The 18,257-nt window shown below is 48.2% G+C and overlaps 1 protein-coding gene across 8 annotated transcripts in view; it reads right to left on the bottom strand.

Annotated features, from left to right (window-relative positions):
* Nucleotides 1-18,257, bottom strand: part of IL1R1 (interleukin 1 receptor type 1) — a 58,681-nt gene that overhangs the window by 27,799 nt on the left and 12,625 nt on the right. For 4 of the 8 annotated variants that reach the window (XM_072951248.1, XM_072951245.1, XM_072951241.1 and 1 more), the window contains exon 1: nucleotides 2,258-2,420. The exons of 1 other annotated variant lie outside the window; for it this stretch is intronic. The gene's annotated coding sequence lies outside the window, so the exon portion shown is untranslated. Of the gene's footprint in view, nucleotides 1-304; nucleotides 414-2,257; nucleotides 2,421-2,599; nucleotides 2,708-18,257 lie in introns of those variants that run through there. 3 more of the 8 variants (XM_072951247.1, XM_072951242.1, XM_072951246.1) reach the window with 2 other exon arrangements.

An 18,257-nucleotide genomic window follows, 5' to 3' on the forward strand; every position in this document is an offset into this window, starting at 1 on the left:
GAACCCAGCCCCTTAGCGAGATCCCCCTGGTGCGAGGGTCCTCTGCAAGCTCCCACCAGCTGAGCACAGCGGAAGCAGCGCCACCTGGGGCCACCGCAGGCAAGGGGGCGGGGACAAAGCTGCTGACAGTGCCAATGCGTCAGACCGCCTGGCAACTTTGAAGGGAGGAAAATGCAAACACTGTCTGCTGGCAGCAGCCGACAGGGAGCGAGCGTGGCGGGCCTGGCGCGTCCCAGAGCCCCTGGTGAGGTGACTTTTCTGCTTTCAAGCTGCAAATCCACCATGTAGCATAATTAATAGTAACCTGCCTCCTATGCTATGGTAGATTCACTCCAATTGTCCAGTTTGGCCACTTTAATCAGTGAGGCTGCTTCCATGTGGACACACCTCCCACGGCTGCATCCCAGTCACGGGTTCTCCATCTGCCCTGGTCCAAGGGCCCGGCTGAGCCGCAGGGTACACTCAGCACCTCTGCTGTTCTCTAGGGAGACAAAGAGCTGCCTCAGTGCCCATCACCTTCTCGTGTTCTCGATGGGAGATGCTAAGTGGTGTCCTGCCTGTGGGCAGCCAGTGTCCCCACATCCTGTCCTCAGGGTGAATATCCAAGAACCCCATTAGGCAGAGAGACCTCTGATGCTCTGTGACTTCCATTCGAGGACAGAGATTCGCATCTGTCTTGTCCACTGCTCTACCCTCAGGACTCGAAACAGTGCTCAGCACACAGCAGACATTCAATACACATCTGTTCAGTAAGTACGTGGATCTAATATTAAATAGCGTTCCACCTACGGTGAAGGAATTACTCACAATGCTACGTGTTTCAGAGCCGTAATGAAAGTCTTGGTGACATGCTGTGCCACAGAGGGCCCTGCAGAGCCTATTAAAAACGGGGAGGGTTTTGTCCTGCCTCTGCCAAGGTCATGTGAGAATTCAGGTCAAATATCTTTCCTAGAATTGCATGGAGGCCACCTGAGGATGGTCAGGTGCAGTGACCGCTCCACATACAACAGAATGGCAGCCAGCCAAATAAGACAAAATACATCAGGGCTCCCACACCCCTTCTCCATCCAATCCCATCCCAAAGGCCCCATGTTTTTGTCGAGTGCAAAACGTAAGGTAGAATATGAATACAGAAGATGAAATACTAAATAGGATGTAAAATAAATAAGAAACTAAAAGAAGGCAAGAGAGAAAAAGGATGCATAACAGATTAGCTGGAGAAACGGCGGCCTCCTCTGCCAGCACCAGCCCTGGTTCTCTGTTCACAGTCAGAGCCCCGTTTTTACATTCACCTTCCGGAAGCTTGGCACTCAGCCAGGGGCACCAGGTATCAGACTCCGGTGGTGGGTGGCTCTCCGCTCACCTTTTCTCTAGGGTACCAGTGGCCCAGACACATCCCTTACCTCAGTTCCTAAGCCAAGACCGCGGGAAGGTGCCCATCTGACAAATAGCCCCTCCCTCCAGGATTCACTTCCAACAGCTGCCCAGGGCAGGAATCCGCACACCCAGCGCACACAGCGCAGAGAAAGCCCCGTGGGGCGGGATGGTTGGCAGCCATCACATCATAAAATAGAAGCCACCGGGTTTGGAGTTCAGAGGTCTCTCCTTCTGGTACCTGCCCTCCAACAAGTTAGTCACTCTGTCTAAGCCTCTGCTTGGTCCCCTGTAACAGGAGGGTGGTAATTACATGTCACTGACAAGACGGTAGGGAGGATAAAAGAGCACTGAGTGTAAAGGGGATTATAAACTGTAAAGTGAGAGACATGCCGGTTGTAGATGTGTGACTTCCTGGTGTCCGTAGCTACACCACCCAGTATCATCCTTTATCTGCAGGGGCCACACGTCACCCGCCCCACTGCGTTTAGGGCATTCATACCTTATCTTCTCTGGAGACAACGCTTTTGAGCCGAAACCCCTAACGAGAGATGCTCGCAAACCAGTTGAACTTGGCCGGATTAAAATGCCTGGAAGCAGTTTACAAACACGCACACACACCCACACACACCCTAGAACAACCCTCCGGAACCACCGCCAAGCTCCCCAAAGACAGATGTGAACAACTTTTACTCCTGCTTGACACGCGAATAAAAACAAAGCCCCCAAACCCACAGATTTAACCGCCATAACTCTCTTATGCAACAAGCTGGCAACCAAGGGTAACTGAGAAAGGAGGCTTTCCTCGCGCTGCCGCCAAGGTGCCAAAGCCACAGTCGGCCCCCCGCCCGGCACCCGGCCCGGCGCCCCAGCGTCCTCCTACCTGGGCGCCCCGGGGGCGGCGTGCAGGGTGGCCCGCCGGCGGGGCGCGCCCTGGGAGCCGGGCGGGCGTCACATCCCCGCGCTCAGGCCCGGGCCGCGGGCTCCCGGCCGGCTCCGCCCTCGCGCCCGGGAAGTGCGGGCGCGGCTCTGGCTCCAGCCTGGCTCCGCTCGGGATCGGGGTCCGCGGGGGCGGGGCCCGGGCGGGGAGAGGGCGGGGACAGGCCGAGGACCGCCCCTACCCCGCCCCACCCGGGAGCCGCCAGACCGGCAGCCCCTTTCCAGCGCCGCCCCGCCCCGGGCAACCCCGCGGGCGCGCCCCCCGGACTGAGATGGGGCGACTCACCGAGACCCCGCCGCCCGGCTACTCTCCACCCACTGCCGGGCCTCCGGCACGACTTCCAACGGAGCAGGCGACCCGCAGGGCTCCTCGCCCGGAGGCGACACTCACGCTTCTGTCCCCGAGCCTGACAGTCCGCCAGCCTCCGGAGTTCTGTGACCTTGGACGAGTCCCGAACCTCCGTGTACCTCCGTTTCCTCTTCTGGGAAAAGAGATCATAACAACACCGCCCCCCGCCCCCGTCCCCGCCCCACGGAGGGGTTGGGACGATTAAGCGAGCTAATAGTGTACACCAGGGCCAGGCGCAGGGTTGACACCACAGAGTCACCTGCTACTTTTACTGTCATTGTTTTTCTCCTCAATGGAAAGGTTACAGGTGGGACTGTCTTGGTACCAGACTTCTTGGCCAGACCTCAGATGCTTTTACGCTTAAAACCCACTCACTGACTTTGAACTCGGAGGAACGCTATGAATGGTCACACCTCGGTCGGGGGAGGGGAGGATGCTTGGGTCCCCTGCTGCGCTGGCTTGGGCTCCAAGGGGCTCTTCCCTTTCCCTCCGTGTCTCCAGCAGGTGACCAGCCCCCAGCTTGTTTTGAAGACTTCTCGGGCCGTGCTCCCAGGAGACACGGAGTAAATGATGATGGCTTCCTTCCTAATAAAACACACCGCCCCTTCCCGTATCCCTTCCAGGCTGGGCGGGCGCTCCTTTCCCTAACCCATGGCTTGGTACCCTAGTCAGAAACTCAAGAATTGAGCTAACCTGGGCCTCAGCCACCCCAGATAGTTCTGAAATGGAAGGATGCCTAAAGGGTGGAGTAGCAACACTCCTCAGCCCTAATGCTGCCTGGGGACCTCCCATGATGACCGTTTCCCATTTTTTATTTTATCTGGTTCCAGAGACTTATGGCTCCTCTTTCTCTGGGAAACAAGCTCAAATCTGTGCCCAGTGACATAGTACAATGAGAACTCATCACATCTTCTGTCTCTTGGTATATTCCTGTTCAGGTGGTGGTTCCAGAAACCTGGCCCACACGTTAGAATCCAGGGGAGATCTGGATCGCCCCTACCCAGATCAGTCCCATCAAAATCTCTGGGGCTGAGGCCCGAATGTCAGTGTTTTTCAAGCTCCTGGGTGATTCCAAGATGCAGCCAAGATTGCAAACAGGTGTTCATTCAAGCTCCCACAGTGATGCCCATTCTCTGAATCCGCCACCAGAAGCCACTGCAACACATGTGTCCCGTGGCAGCTGATGAAACTGACACGGGTGGGCTTGGCTCGGCACTGCAGAACTAGTCCAGAAGCCATCTTACTGTTTATACAATGAAGGTTTTTTTTTTTAACCACTTACAAGGAGAAAGTAAAACTGATTTGTGTAATAATATAGAATTAAAATTACGCTTTCCTTTTATTTTTCTCTACATTCTGATGCTTCCCACCCACCCCTACCCCAGCTGTTCTGCTAGACACCAGGGCCCCTAGATCCAGGTGGGACCCTCAAACACCCCTGTTACGGAGGTGGGATCTGAAGCCCTCCCCTTCTTACCTGTAACCACTGCTCTACTAGGATCCTGAATTCACTTCCCTATCACTCAGCCCTGCTGACCGCCTCCCCTGGCGGTTCCTCCCTTTGCTTCCTTCCCAGGGTAACTGGTGTGTCCACCTGCCTGGCTCCGCTCTGGGTAGGAGGCTTCACGAGGTGGAGACTCACGCCTACATCACCCTCTGCTCCGGTCTCAGCACCACACAGATGCTTTGGATGGGGCCAAGGGCTTCCATTAAGACTCGACTCTATGAAAATGATGACAGAGGTGTTGGACTAAAACGTATGAGACACAGAAGTAACATCTAGAGCCCCAGGACCCTTTCTGGAGCATGTGTCCCTCCACCCTCCCACCTCTGAAACTCATATCACTTGGCAGACTTGACTGTCTGCCGCCCCCCGGACCACCTTCCTTAAGAGAGACCATATCCCCTGAGGATGTTCAGTCTATCCCTCACCTGTCAAGCTGCTCAGAGCACGCGAGCCTCCCTGGAGGAACATCAAACAATGCACCTGAGACAGCATCCCACTGACCAGTACAGCATGCTCCGATGATCAGAAACACACAACAGCCCCCGTGGCCTAGGAGGCGTGACATTTTTGAAGGACTGGCCATTATAAACATTCACACTAAGCTTGAAAGCTTTAAAGAGGAAGCATTTGTGGGCTTGTTTCCTCGAATGCCCCAAAGCCAGAGTGTTGACAAACTCTGAGCCTCAAGCTGATATCATAACCATCGAATTCAGATACATGCACCCCAGCGTTCACAGCAGCACTAATTTACAACAGCCAAGACATGGAAACAACCTAAATGTCCATCGACAGATGACTGGATAAAGTTGTGGTATATTTACACAGTGGAATACTGCTCAGCCGTGAAAGGAAGTGAAATAATGCCATTTGCAGCAATATGGATGGACCTAGAGATGATCACACTAAGTGAAGTGAGTCAGAGAAAGAAAAACACCACATGATATCATTCATATGTGGAATCTATTTTAAAAAGACACAAATAAATGTATTTACAAAACAGAAACAGACTCGCAGACGTAGAAAACAAACTTACGGTTACCAGTAGGGAAAGAGAAGGGGAAGGGATAAATTGGGAGTTCGAGATTTGCAGATACACACGACTATATATAGAACAGATAAACAACAAGCTTCGACTGCAGAGCACAGGGAACTGTATTCAGTATCTTGTAGTAACCTATGATGAGAAAGAATATGAAAACAAATGTACATTTGTATATGTATGCCTGAAACATTACACTGGACACCAGAAATTGACGCATACACTACAATAAAAAGTTAAAAATTAAAAAATAAATAAATCATCGAGTTCAGAAGGATGTACCATCATATAAAGAAGGCAAAGGTATGTTTCCCACCCAGAGGAGCAGGGTTAGCCAGCAGGGGAGCAGGGGAGCAGAAGGGAGATGGCTGGTGTTTGCTGACTCTGGAAGGTCTCTGAGAGGTGGCTCAGTGCCCCCATCCTCCACCACCGCCTCCCCTCCCGAAAGGGGAGGCTGAGGGGACCCTGAAAGAGAGGGGCACGCTGGGCTTCCCCAGTGTAGCCCTGGATACCACCCACGTCATAGTGAAGTCTGGGGTCCAACATGGCCCGTACCAAGGGGCAGCCCAACCAAAGAACTGCCCGGCCCTGAGGCCAGGCTACCTTACAAAGTCCAGAGCACCCTTGAGCGTTCAGAACCCCAGACCCTTGACGGCTGAGATGAGCCGTGGCAGTGCAAGTGGGATCACAGCTGAGGGCTGTAAGTCCAGAGGATAACTTAGGGACAGAACCCCTCCCCGGACGCCGGGACAAGCCTTAAGCACCTTAAGTACCTGCCCTCCACCTCCACCAGCCCCAGAGAACTCCAGTTACCGTCTAGAGAGAAAAAGCCGTCTGGAGAGGGAAGAATTCTGCACAGATCATGCTGTTACCCCAGAGACTGAGACTTAATCCATCGGAGACTAAACAACTCTGCATTATAACTCTGCACTGGCAAGACTTTGTTCTGGCATCAGATGGAAATGCGGGTTCATGAACTAAACTGACTTCAGCGATGGAAAAATTTTAATTACATTTTCGCACACAGGGCCTCTGTGATTGTGGCCACGCCTATATTTTGTTATTTCTAGGACTGCCAGTAACTGCTCACAGAACCACAGCGTTCCCTGAGATAGACTTCAAAACCACTGCCCTACATGGACTTCCTTCTACGACCTAGTTTTTTTTGCTCTTTTCATACATTTTCCTTCAACTGGCCCCCAAATAACCACTTTTTAAATCTGAGTCTCTTACAATCTTCCTTTCTCTAAGCAGTTGCGCGTGGGCTTCTGTGATCATCTTTCTACTCAAGCTCCTCTGATTTTTGCAAGGTCTTTACCAGTCAGACAGCCACGTGTGAACCAGAGCTGACAGCCCGGGAGAAAGTATAAAGCACCAAAATGCTTCCATGGACAACTGACTATTTCCTAACCTCCTTTGCGAGGAAGGAGAAAAGACAGACATGGCTGGCAGCCTGGCCAACTCTTAGTTCTAATGCAGCTTCCATCTGGCTCAGTGGAGGCACATGACCGCAGAGATTCCTGGACCTGGTCTTTCCCACGTCAACACAGAAAGATCGCAGCAAGTTCTGGAGGCCGATCCACTTTGTAACTTCCAGGGACTGCTACACCTCACAGAACCGGGCTGGCGGCCCCTCTTTCGGGCACCAGCTGTCTTCGATTTGGCGATTGCTTCAACACACAAAACTGAAAGCACCGATAACCCAATCATCCATCACCATCCAAAAGGCAGCCGTCACCAACTTCCCGACGTCATCCAAGAAACCTTTGTGCTGAGTCATATGCAAGACAGGCAGCAAAAGTCCTGCTTTCCTTAAACATAATTTTAAATCTACCATTGTCTCCTTGCAATCCTGCATGGCCCCACCATCTTCAGTTCTCTGAAAGTTTCTGTAGTTCATCCCTAAATTTCGTCACTTTCCTTTTTCCCCAAGCACCTTCCAGCATCCAGATTTCCTGTTTCAGACTCTCAACTCTTTGATCCTTTCTGAATATAACTGCCAGTTTATTTTCTCTGAGCGGTTTCCTTTTCATATAATCACTGTCGTACATTAAAGACGGTTACAAATGCTTCCCTCCCGTACATTAAAGACGGCTGCAAATGCTTCCCTCCTCCTCTGTTTGAGGGGTGAAGTCAATTTCCCTCCCCTTGAATTCCAGCCGATAAGGATGAAACAGAATTGACCTTCTGGGACTTCCGAAGCAAGATCATCCAAAACCTTTCAGCTTCTCCCAGGGTGTCTCGAACACTCACTCCTGGTGCCCAAAGCTGCCAAGGAAGAAGTATTACTCTCTTGAGACTGCCACACGGCTAGAAACCCAGCGCCACATAAAGGCCACATGGATGCACTCCAGGCCACAGCCCCAGCTGACAGCCAGAACCTACCCCAGCCACGGCAGCCAGCGCCATCCTGGATGTCAAGCCAGTCAACGCCAGTCAGCCATATCTGGCCACGTCCACAGGACAGGCCTCGAAGGAGAAGCACTCAATTGAGTCCCATCAACCCACAGAATCTTGAGAGATAAGAAAACACCGTTGTTTTAAGTCACTGAGTTTGTGGCGCAGTAATAAACAAGCAAAGCGATGACCATACTCAGGAATACGCCCTGATTCTCCATGGTCCGTCCTGGACCACACAGAATCAGCCTAGCCTGCAAGGTGTCTCAGATTTTAAATGCCATCTATTCTCTCCTCAACAGCATCACTCTGTACCCTGCCCAGTTACAGGCTTCTTTGAGTTTATGATTATGACTATCTCACCAGCAAACAAAGGAAAAATGAGAATTATGAGATGGTCAAATAGATGTAGCTTTAAATATACTACTTTTAGTAAAAGAAATAGTTATAGCCTTGTGCTTTTCAGCTAATGCTAACGGCAGGGATGACCTCATTTCTAGTGCTGTTATTCAATGATTTTCCAAGAAAAAGTGTGACCCATGAGAAGTAAGCAAAGGTACTTGGAAGAGTAAGACTAGGCCATGGCTTCTGACAAAGAGATGCAGAAGGAAAATCTGGGCAGACTCAGGAGTGCCTAGGTGTTGAATCATTTCCCTAACATGCAAAAATTATGTTGACACTCACCTATTCCTTTCCTCATCTTTCCTCAGAACAAATATTCTGGCAACAAGTCAACAGCAGGTGAACTGCTATACACCAATAATCACTGTTGTCTGGGACTGCCCTGAGCGGGCAGGAGAGCGCGGTCCACGGGCTGGGGGAAGAGGCCATGGACCACTGATTCCTTCTTTGCCTCTGGCATCCTTATAAGTAAGTCACTGAATTAAGAGCTTTGATGGCGGATGCTGAGCTGTTCCAGCTCCGGGAGGGTCAGACCCACTGGCGAGCTCAGCTCACAGTCTAGAACGTAGCTGGTACTGTCCTCAGAGGAGGCCAATGCCACTGGGCCTTGAGTCCTCCTGAGAGTGACCATAGTGAAGCCCCAGTAACGGCATGAAAGAGTCAGAACCCAGGCTGGACCAGACTTTGGGCAGGAGACGTGGCAGGTGCCCTGGGTGTGACTTCTGTATGGGCTCTCAGGACACGGCTCCAAAGACTCCCTCTCATTCTAGATCCATGCTATCCCACACACGTAGCCTCTAGAAACATGAAGCTATTTAAATTTTTTAAAATTCAATAAAATGAAAAAGTCTGTTCCCAGGCTGCACCAGCCACGTTTCAGGAGCTCAACGGCCACACATCAGTGGTGGCCACCATATTGAATTCACAGCCAAACAACATGCCCATCAGTGTAGAATGTCCTGGATGTCGCTGTTCTAAAGCCTCGGCAGCTCAGGACCTCTGGAACAGGGCTCCTTCTCTGGCAAGCTGGTTTTCATCCAAAATATCATCTCCATCTAATTTGGAAAATTTCTAGTCATTAATTTCAAAGATTTCATCTGTCACCCCCGCCTCCTTCCTTTTGGTGACTTCAATTGCATGTGTCCTTGGCTGCTTTTTTGGTCTTGCTTTTATGAGTTGTTAGGCGGGGTCTGTTGAAGCATGATCCTTCTTGGTCCTCTACCAAATGCTTGCAAATTAGGTTTTCCAGCCTGGCTGGTAGGAATAGAAGTTATTCCTGGCTTCGCGCACCATCCAACATTTCACCTAATCCTTTCAGGGTGGTGCTTTTTCTGGCCTCAGGTGGTTTACACACACACACACACACACACACACGGATCAGAACTCTGTCGATTTCTTACAGGCGACGCTCTGCAGATCTGAAGTTCTGGCTGGTGCAGCTCTCTCCTCTGGCATCCTTCCTGTGAACTGTAGGCGACCTAGTCTCCCCTGGCTCCCAGCGCCATCTTATCAATTCAGGAAGTTCGCTGAACTCTGCCTGCATCCTCCTTCCCTGGGGAGTTGGATGGACACCCCCACCCCATGGCATGAAAATTCTCTCAAGTCAGTGGGCAGGAACAATTGTAAGGTCCATCTGATGTTTGCTGTTTCTCAGGGCTCACGTCCTTCACTGGCTGATGTCCAGTATCTTAAACACTCTGGTTTCATGTATTTTGTGTGGTGCTTTTTGTCGTTGTCTCTGGTGAGAAAGTAAATCCAGGCCATATCATTCAGTCTTGGCTGACAGCAGAATTCTGCTACACAGATTCTGCAGTTTATAAATATGAGAGTTGGCCATGAACACACCTAAAATTCTTTACACATACACGCGCACACGCACACACACATGCACACACACCAGTTTTTCTTTTAATTTGGTCGTAAATGTTTCCAAAATATTTGTAAAACATAATCCAGAATTAATAAATGTTAGTAGCCAAGATCAAGACTTTGGGGAAGGAAGTCAATCGTGGATGCTGTCAGACAGAGGACAGCCTGGCAACCGTCAGGTCCCAGAGGCACAGAGACCAGTCATGAGGCACCAGCCTGAACAGAAAAACTCTCCAGGCTGTGCCACTGAGAGTGGGAAGGAAAGAACAGTTGTGAAGGAAAGAAGAGGGTAGGAAGGGACGAGAAGACGGAGGGAGAGAGAGGAGGGAACATGAATCCACTCTCTCCAGGGTTGCCAAACCCGAGAATGTTGAAGGAAGAATCATTAGCTTCACGGTCGGTTATGTCAGGAGGGAAACGTTGAGAGGGAATTGTAAGAATGTTAAAAAAGATTGTTAAAAAGAAAAAGATATCCAACATTAGTGGTTCTCAAAGGTCCCTGAGACCCTTTGACCCACAAGGTCAAACCTACTTTGATAATCCTTCAGAGATGGTCTATGCCTTTTCCACAGCCTCTCACACGTGTACAGTGGAGTTTTCCACTGTATTTAAAGGTCGAATGCAGATGCAGATGTGAGAATTCAGCTGTCTTCTGTCAAGCCAAATATCAATGAGATTTCCAGAACAATGTAGTGAACAAGGTAAGACAATGCCAGGAAAAAATTTAAAATCTAATCATTTTTATAAAAGAGATGTTGCTTATGTTAACAGGAAATGAAGTTATTATTGTTGTTAAATGATCAATAAAAATGCATTTTAAATTTGTTCTCATTTCTAAAACAGTTAATATCAATAGCCCATGTAAACAAATCTCTTTAGAGTTTTCTGTAATTTTTAAGATTGAAAGGGGTCCTTAAATCAAAAGTTTGAGCGCTTCTGTTCCATATAAAGCGTTGGCAGCCCTGTGGAGGCTGCCATGTAGTTCAGGGAGGCATCTTCTCAGAAGCAAGGACCCAGCGCAAATCAAGAGATGAGAAGGGAGGATCACCCCAACACCCCGGCTCTACCTGTCACCCAGACTGGAAAATGGTATTTCACTGAACAGCAGCCCCTCGAAGCCTCACCCAGGAGGAACCACGCCCTCACCCTCAGCTGCTCTTTTAGGCTACGCGTGTCCCACCCTGAGCTTCTCAAAGGCTATGCAAAGTAGCCAGCGCCCTCCCCAGCTTTCTGCGGCTCCTCCGCATTCCTAACTGTTCATCTGACAGGAGCCTGGTGACAGGACACAGATGCAGGAAGGAAATGTACACGCGCCAAGCACCTGTTATGTGTCTGCGATGCGTGAGATGCTCTAACAGAGCATCACATTTATTGCTCACCACGTTGTGAACAATATCACCATCCCCTTGTTTTAGAAGACAGAAATAGACACTCCAGCAAGCTTATAACCAAACGGGAACTCAGCTGATGGCCTTTCCCAGCCACAATGCTGTTTTTTACTGCTCCACCATTTGTCACTGTTGTGGCAGGGTTGTTTGCAAAGTAAAAATAAAAATAAAATCTTTTTTAAAACAACACCCTACAATACATAGGAGCTGGAAGATCTGCTTTCCAGAACAAAAGGGGTGTAGCCTGGTGGTTCTGAGTGTAGACAGTGGAGTCTGCCTGCAGCCGGTTGGATCCGAGTTCCACCGCCTACGAGCTGTGTCAGGCTGAGTTTTGACAGTAATGCTTTCAACAGCCCCCACTTCACTGGGTTGTTATGAGGACTGAATAAGTTAATACATGAAAAGCATTTAAACGTCGTCTGACTCATGCATAGTCAACGGTAGGGACGATCATTACCTGCCACACACTAGTTACACGGGGGGAACTCACTGAGGCTCTTTGAATCTGTGGAATGGGTATAAAAACACCTGCCCGGTTACACCACAGAGCTACTGAGCAACTTACAGATAATGAACGTGCCTGAGAGTATTTTAAACTGGATATTACACAAATAAGCAAATATTACTGAAGCTTTATGAGACATAAACTTCTAATGGGAAGTCACTTTGGAATTGGGACTTTTCTGGTAAAGAGTGGGTCAATACTTCTGGCTAAAAGAATATAGACACTAGTCGCCCCAGCTGATAAGTTCCTCATTCCGACAACACCAACCAAAACTGCATTTAAAAAGCAGGGGTTTTTCTGCACAAACAAGTCTAAACATCTCAGGTGGGAAGTGTACAAAGAACGTGGTCTCCATGTGCTCGGCTGGTGAGGTTAGTCAGTACCAGAGAGGACTCTCAGGCACTGAAATCTGAACAGCACTCAGAGATTGTAAAGGGCTTCCAGAAAACAAAACGTTGGTTTGCAACCAGAAGTTTCCCAACACGCCTTACGCAAACTCAGAAGTGTAATCATTGCCATGCTAAAGTGGTTCCGTTCCTCTTCGTTTTTCATTGTTAAAAAGTTTTACACAAACTTGAATCACTTCCTGCCTTAATAACTGCAATATCTCTTTCCCGCTCTTCCCACACTACTAAACTCCAAATCACCCTTGCCAAAGAAATTCCCCTCCTCATTGCCAAATAGGCATCGCAAGCCCTGAATGTCACATGCACATGTGCACACACACACATGTGCACGCGCACACATGCACACACGTTCCTACCCTACCAGTGCTTCACAGCGTGAGTTACCATCTAGTTATTGCAAATATTCCCTCGCGATCTTGTTTATTACCTACTATTTCCACTAGAATGGGTGCACCATGAGGGTAGGGTTTTGATCTGTTTTATTCATTGTGATGTTACCATTGTCTAGGAGGAAGCCTTACATGTGGTAAATACATTTTAACTCAGGTAATGAATAAATGAACCAGTCATTTAACTCCACCCATTGAAAGCCCTTGGACTTGATCTCAGGATTTTTCATCTCCTCCATTTCATAATACTTTCTCTTCCTTTCCCAGCTCTTTTCCATGCCATCTTTGTTTCGCCTTGCCATGCGCTACCCATAAACATTCAGGTCTTGAGTTTCAGCTGGACAACTTCCCTGTACTGGATCCTTCTAAAAGCAGGTGGGGAGCTGACTCAGCCAATGGGACTTCGAGGGATGGAGACCTGGGCACAGTGTTTCTCACCCTTGACAAAGTGGAGGAACCGGCCGAGCAGAGAAAGCTCAAGTTCGAATCACCCGTCCACCATCTCCAGGTCTGCTGCTGTCACGGGCTGAGAGGAGGAATGTGTGTGGGAGCTGAGACCAGCTGCTCCCAGTCACAGCTTGCCTCCTGGGCTGGGGAAAAAGCTGACACTGTTGATACTATACACTGAAACACAGCTCCTTCAGACCCAGCCACTGGTCCCAGACATGGGAAGGGGACCTCGTGAATCAGACCAAGGGATGCCTGGATCAGACGGCCCCACAGCTCACTGTGTACCTGTTCCTACCGCCTGAGCAGAATCTCTACAGGTGGTGCCTGGGAATCTGCATGTTTAAAGAGCTCTCAGCTGCTCTTCCAACCAACACATGGTGACCAGCAAGCCAAGAAGGCCGCTAATGGCCCTTCCAATCCATGTCTATGAGACCATGAGACCTCCAGACAGGTGAGACATGCCCCAGGGGAGTTTTAAGTATGGCTGGAGGTGCTTTGGTTTGCCTGTGTGTGGGAGGGTGCCTTGTTTGGGGCTCCTGGGGGTCCTGCAATACTCAAGACAGCATCGCACAGCAGATTGCCCCCTACGCTACAACACTTCAGAGACCCCATCAGACCTGAGTGCACGTGAAATCTGAGCCCGGAGCACGACTCCATTTTTCAAAACAACAGAAAGTATTTTTTGTAGTGTTTTTATATATATTTTTTTAATTTTCCAGAAATGCAGCCACCATAAAAAAATTTGAAGGGACGAAGAACTCTATTTTTTCTGAAACTTTAAGGAAGATTTTTCGCCACGGGATAAAGCACATCACTGAAGGCTACACCACTCATGATATCTGACTTCTCTGTGTGTGTCTGCAGCTTCTGATGGCCCCTTCTGTCTCCCAGCTCAGCCGTTTCCACAGCTGTCCGTGTTGAACCACATGTGGAATAACTTTCACTTCCCCTTCGCATCATACTTAGCGTAATGTAGTTACATGTTTAATATAATGTGTAGGTAGGTGAGGTTATCAATGAATTTCATTACAGGATAGTAAAGGGAATGTTATAAAATATGTATTAAGAAAAAGACCATTAAGTCTATTGAAGCTGAGAACCCTGTCCTAAACCTCCTGACTCATCCCTTGGAGCAAAGCGATTAGTTGGAGAGGAAGATGCTGTTTTCTTTGGCTCGTCCCTGCGTCTGCTTGTTCGCCCTTGACCTGATCCCATCCCTCCTCCAGGGTTTGTGATATCCTCAGTTATCAGCCTTCCAGCAGAAGTATTTCAAATTCCGAGTCTTGTAGCATTCCAAGCATCACAACAGAGGTCTTTTTCCACGGACCAGCCCCAGGGAGACCCTCTCAGCTTTGCTCACCTTTCCTTTTGAAGCACAGATGATGTGAGCTTTCCCTTTAGAACTTGTTTTTATTAACGTGAGCTCTCCTTTGACGTTGTGTAGCCAACACTGCAAGAAGGGCTTGGCCCACCATACTGGCTGACACTCCTGGGCAATAAATACCCCAGTGGGTCTGGATGCTCTCAGCATCTGGGGCTCCTCCCTTTTAAACGTCTCCCTTATCCCCATCCCTCACCTCACTGTGTGCCGCCACGTACACTCTGGCCTGTCAGCGTGACTTAACTCCAAGCGCATCCTCGTGACTGGTCTCAACGCAAGTCAGAAACTCTTCACTTCCTCGGGAAGCCCCCAGACCAAGAAACAATAATGAGGTTACAAAGACCTATGACCAAGGAGGAAAGAAGACATTGGCTGTGCCAGACTAGATCCCTGGCCTGTGAGTTTACACCATGGGCTTCACGGGGGGAGTATGTCCTGTCCTTCATTTAACAAATATTTACCCAGTGACTTCTGTGCCTGGAGCTGAGCACTCACTCAACACACACTCACACAGCACACACAGCCAACAAAAAACACACAAAATATGCACATGCCACAAACACAACACACACAGAACAGTTACAACACAGAATATTTACAGACAAAGCATGCAGTCATACAACACATACAACACACTCAGTCACACAACACACTATATACACACACAACACACACACACACATTAAAGTCTCCTTGCTGAAATGTTTTCACCCACCAGCCCCCAGGACAGAGACGTAGGCTGATGGAGCCAACCGAGCAGGTGAAAGGTGAGCACGTGGAGGTGGGGAAGGGAAGCCTTGAGAACCCGGGGAGGGTCTCTGATGGAGCCCTCTCGGGACGACACCGTTTGTCCACCTGTGTCCCCTCAGGAGCCACCATGGGCTCTGAGGAGGGATTTACGACCAGGAGAATAGCTGACAGCCGAAATCCGCCCACATGACCAGGAGCTAGCCATCTGCACTCATTACGTCATTTCTCTAAGATGCTCCAGACTCTGTCCCTGCGAGGCCCAGGGGCCGTCTGGTGCCAGTGCACCTGCGTCTCTCAGCACCTGGCACTTCAGTGACGGTTACAATCGCATCACGCGATGATGTCATCGAGGTTTCCCTTCCAGAAGTTAGTCTGATGCAGTTAAGTTTAAACAATAACCTGTCAGTGGCACGAAATTTATTGTCCAATTCTCCGCGGATCAAAGGAAGTGCAATCTGGTTTCCATGGTGAGGATCCCAGCGTCACATAACAGCACCAAGTGTTTCGAGAGGGAAAACCCTGCGTGGGCAAAGGCACTCCTCCGAAGTGCAGTACGGAGCTTATATGTTAACTAGACGTGCGTGAATTATTGAAAAAAAGGTCCAGTCTAACTTCAGCACGAAGTTATGACGGCTTTAACTTTAACCCTCCAGTAAATACACTCTTTGCTCCTAGGTGAGCTGTAAACTTATTTTGAGCAATTTTTAAAGAATATATATATATTTCTTTCCTTGATTCTTTCTGAACACATTCTTTATCATGATTGTGATGGAAAACACCAAAGAGATAGTTTTGGCACTTCTTCAAAGACTTAATAAGTGACAGTAACTCTTAAAACTCAAGCCCTCAGACAAAGTCAGTGATTTCTGCCCAGCAGCACCCCGCACACAAGCGCTCTTTTCGACAAACCCCATATTACACTCCCCCACGGGGCTATGCAGACTTGGACAAACATTTAAACAAGCAACAGGCTGCCTCAAGTCCTTTCTGGAACAAGGTGAAGCTCACCTAAATAAATAAACAAGCAGGGAACCTGCCGGAAGAAAGGATGGAGACGCAAAGACAGCTCTGTGAGTGCAGAACTGACTGAACTAAGATGTTGGCAGCTGTCTAAAGGCCTGGGAAGTCGGAGGTAACTAACAATAACGTATGCAAACACTTTCTTTTGTGATGTCGACAGGAGAGCTACCCACAGACATGAGTGCTGGCTGTGCACAAACCTGCATGCTGGAGACTCCAAACCTGTGTGCTGGGGACGCCACAGACACGTGTGCTCGGGGACGCTGCAAACCTGCGCGCTGGGGACGCCACAGGTAGCGTTAAATCACAAACAGGAGAGGCCCAAGGTGCCTCCAGCTCTCCCCTTTCCAGTTGGGCTGTTCAGTTTCAGTTCCCCACTTGTCACCTGGAGGTGACAGAGCCCACCTGGCCAGAATGGTGAACATACAGGGGAAGTGCTCATAGTGGTACTTGGCAGGTTCTTTGTGTTGTTTTGGGGTCCCAAAGACAGGTGGGGAAGGTGCTATGATTTGAAGTGTGGAGTAACAGTCCCACCTGGACCTGTGCTTTGATGAAAAAAGGTACAGCTATGGGACAATACTGCCCAATATTTAAAGCTAAGACCTTTCAATATTTTATTTTCTGACTTTGTCACATATCTAAGATTCATATGGAGATGAGCGTTACCTTTAAAATTGTTTTTTTCCTTCCTCCTTTATCATTAGATTCTTTGAAACTAGGTCAAACACACACTGCGGTGGAATGATACATTAACGGGAGAGTAGTAAGAAGCAGAACTGAGAAACTATAGATATGCAAATCCTATCTAGAAAAATGTTAGCCTTGTCATAAAGAAAACCCTAGGACCAATCACACAAAGCCTGCTGAGATGATTTCACCCGCTACTTCCAACGTGGGAAAAAGTGAACCCAAGAGTTTTCAGGACAATAACCATCTGTCCTGTGTGGAGAGGGGTGTGGGGAAGAGCACGGATCCTCTAATGTGGCCAACACAACACAAAGCATTCGATAAAGACTTTTTAAATTTAATCACTAATTATGAGAGAAATGTAAATCAACACTACAGTGAGTTATCACCTCACACTGATCAGAAAGGCTAATGTGAAAAAATCCACAAACGATAAATGCTGAAGAAAAGGAGAGGTTGTGGAGAAAAGAGAGCCCTCCAGCGCTGCTGGTGAGAATGTAATTTGGTGCAGCCACTATGGAAAACAGTATGGAGATTCCTCAAAAAACTAAAAATAGGTTTACCATGTGATCCAGCAATCCCACTCCTGGGCATATATCTGGAGAAAACTCTAATTTGAAAAGATACATGCACTCTAATGTTCACAGTAGCACTATTTACAATAGCCAAGACATGGAAGCAACCTAAATGTCCTTCAACAGATGACTGGATAAAGATAATGTGGTATATATATACACAATGGAATACTATTCAGTCATAAAAAATGAAACAATGCCATTTGCAGCAACGTGGATAGACCTAGAGATTACCATACTAAATAAAATAAGTCAAAGATAGAAAGACAAAAACTATGATATCACTTAAATGTGGCTTCTATAAAAAAATGACATAAATGTGGAATCTATAAAAAAAATGACACAAATGAACTTATTTACAAAACAGAAAGAGGCTTACAGACATAGAACATAAACTTATGGTTACTCAAGGGGAAAGGGTGGGGAGAGGGATAAATTAGGAGTTTGGGATTAACAGATTCAAACTACTATATATAAAATAGACAAACAAGGTCCTACTGTACAGCATAGGGAGCTACATTCAATACCTTGTAATGGCCTATAATGAAAAAGAATATGAAAAGGAATGTACGTGTGTATAACTGAATCATTGTGCTGTACACTAGAAATTAACACAACATTGTAAATCAACTATAGTTCAATAAAAATACTTTTTAAAATTGAGGTATAATTGACATATGAGATCAGTTTCGGGTGTACACCATAACGATTGGATATTTGTATATATTTCAAAGCGATCACAGCAACTCTAGTGAACATCTATTACCACTCACAGTTCCAAATTTCTCTTCCTACAATAAGAACTTGTAAGATCGAATCTCTTAGCAAT

The sequence above is a fragment of the Vicugna pacos genome, chromosome 28, assembly GCF_048564905.1.
Source record: "Vicugna pacos chromosome 28, VicPac4, whole genome shotgun sequence".
NCBI lineage: Eukaryota > Metazoa > Chordata > Mammalia > Artiodactyla > Camelidae > Vicugna > Vicugna pacos.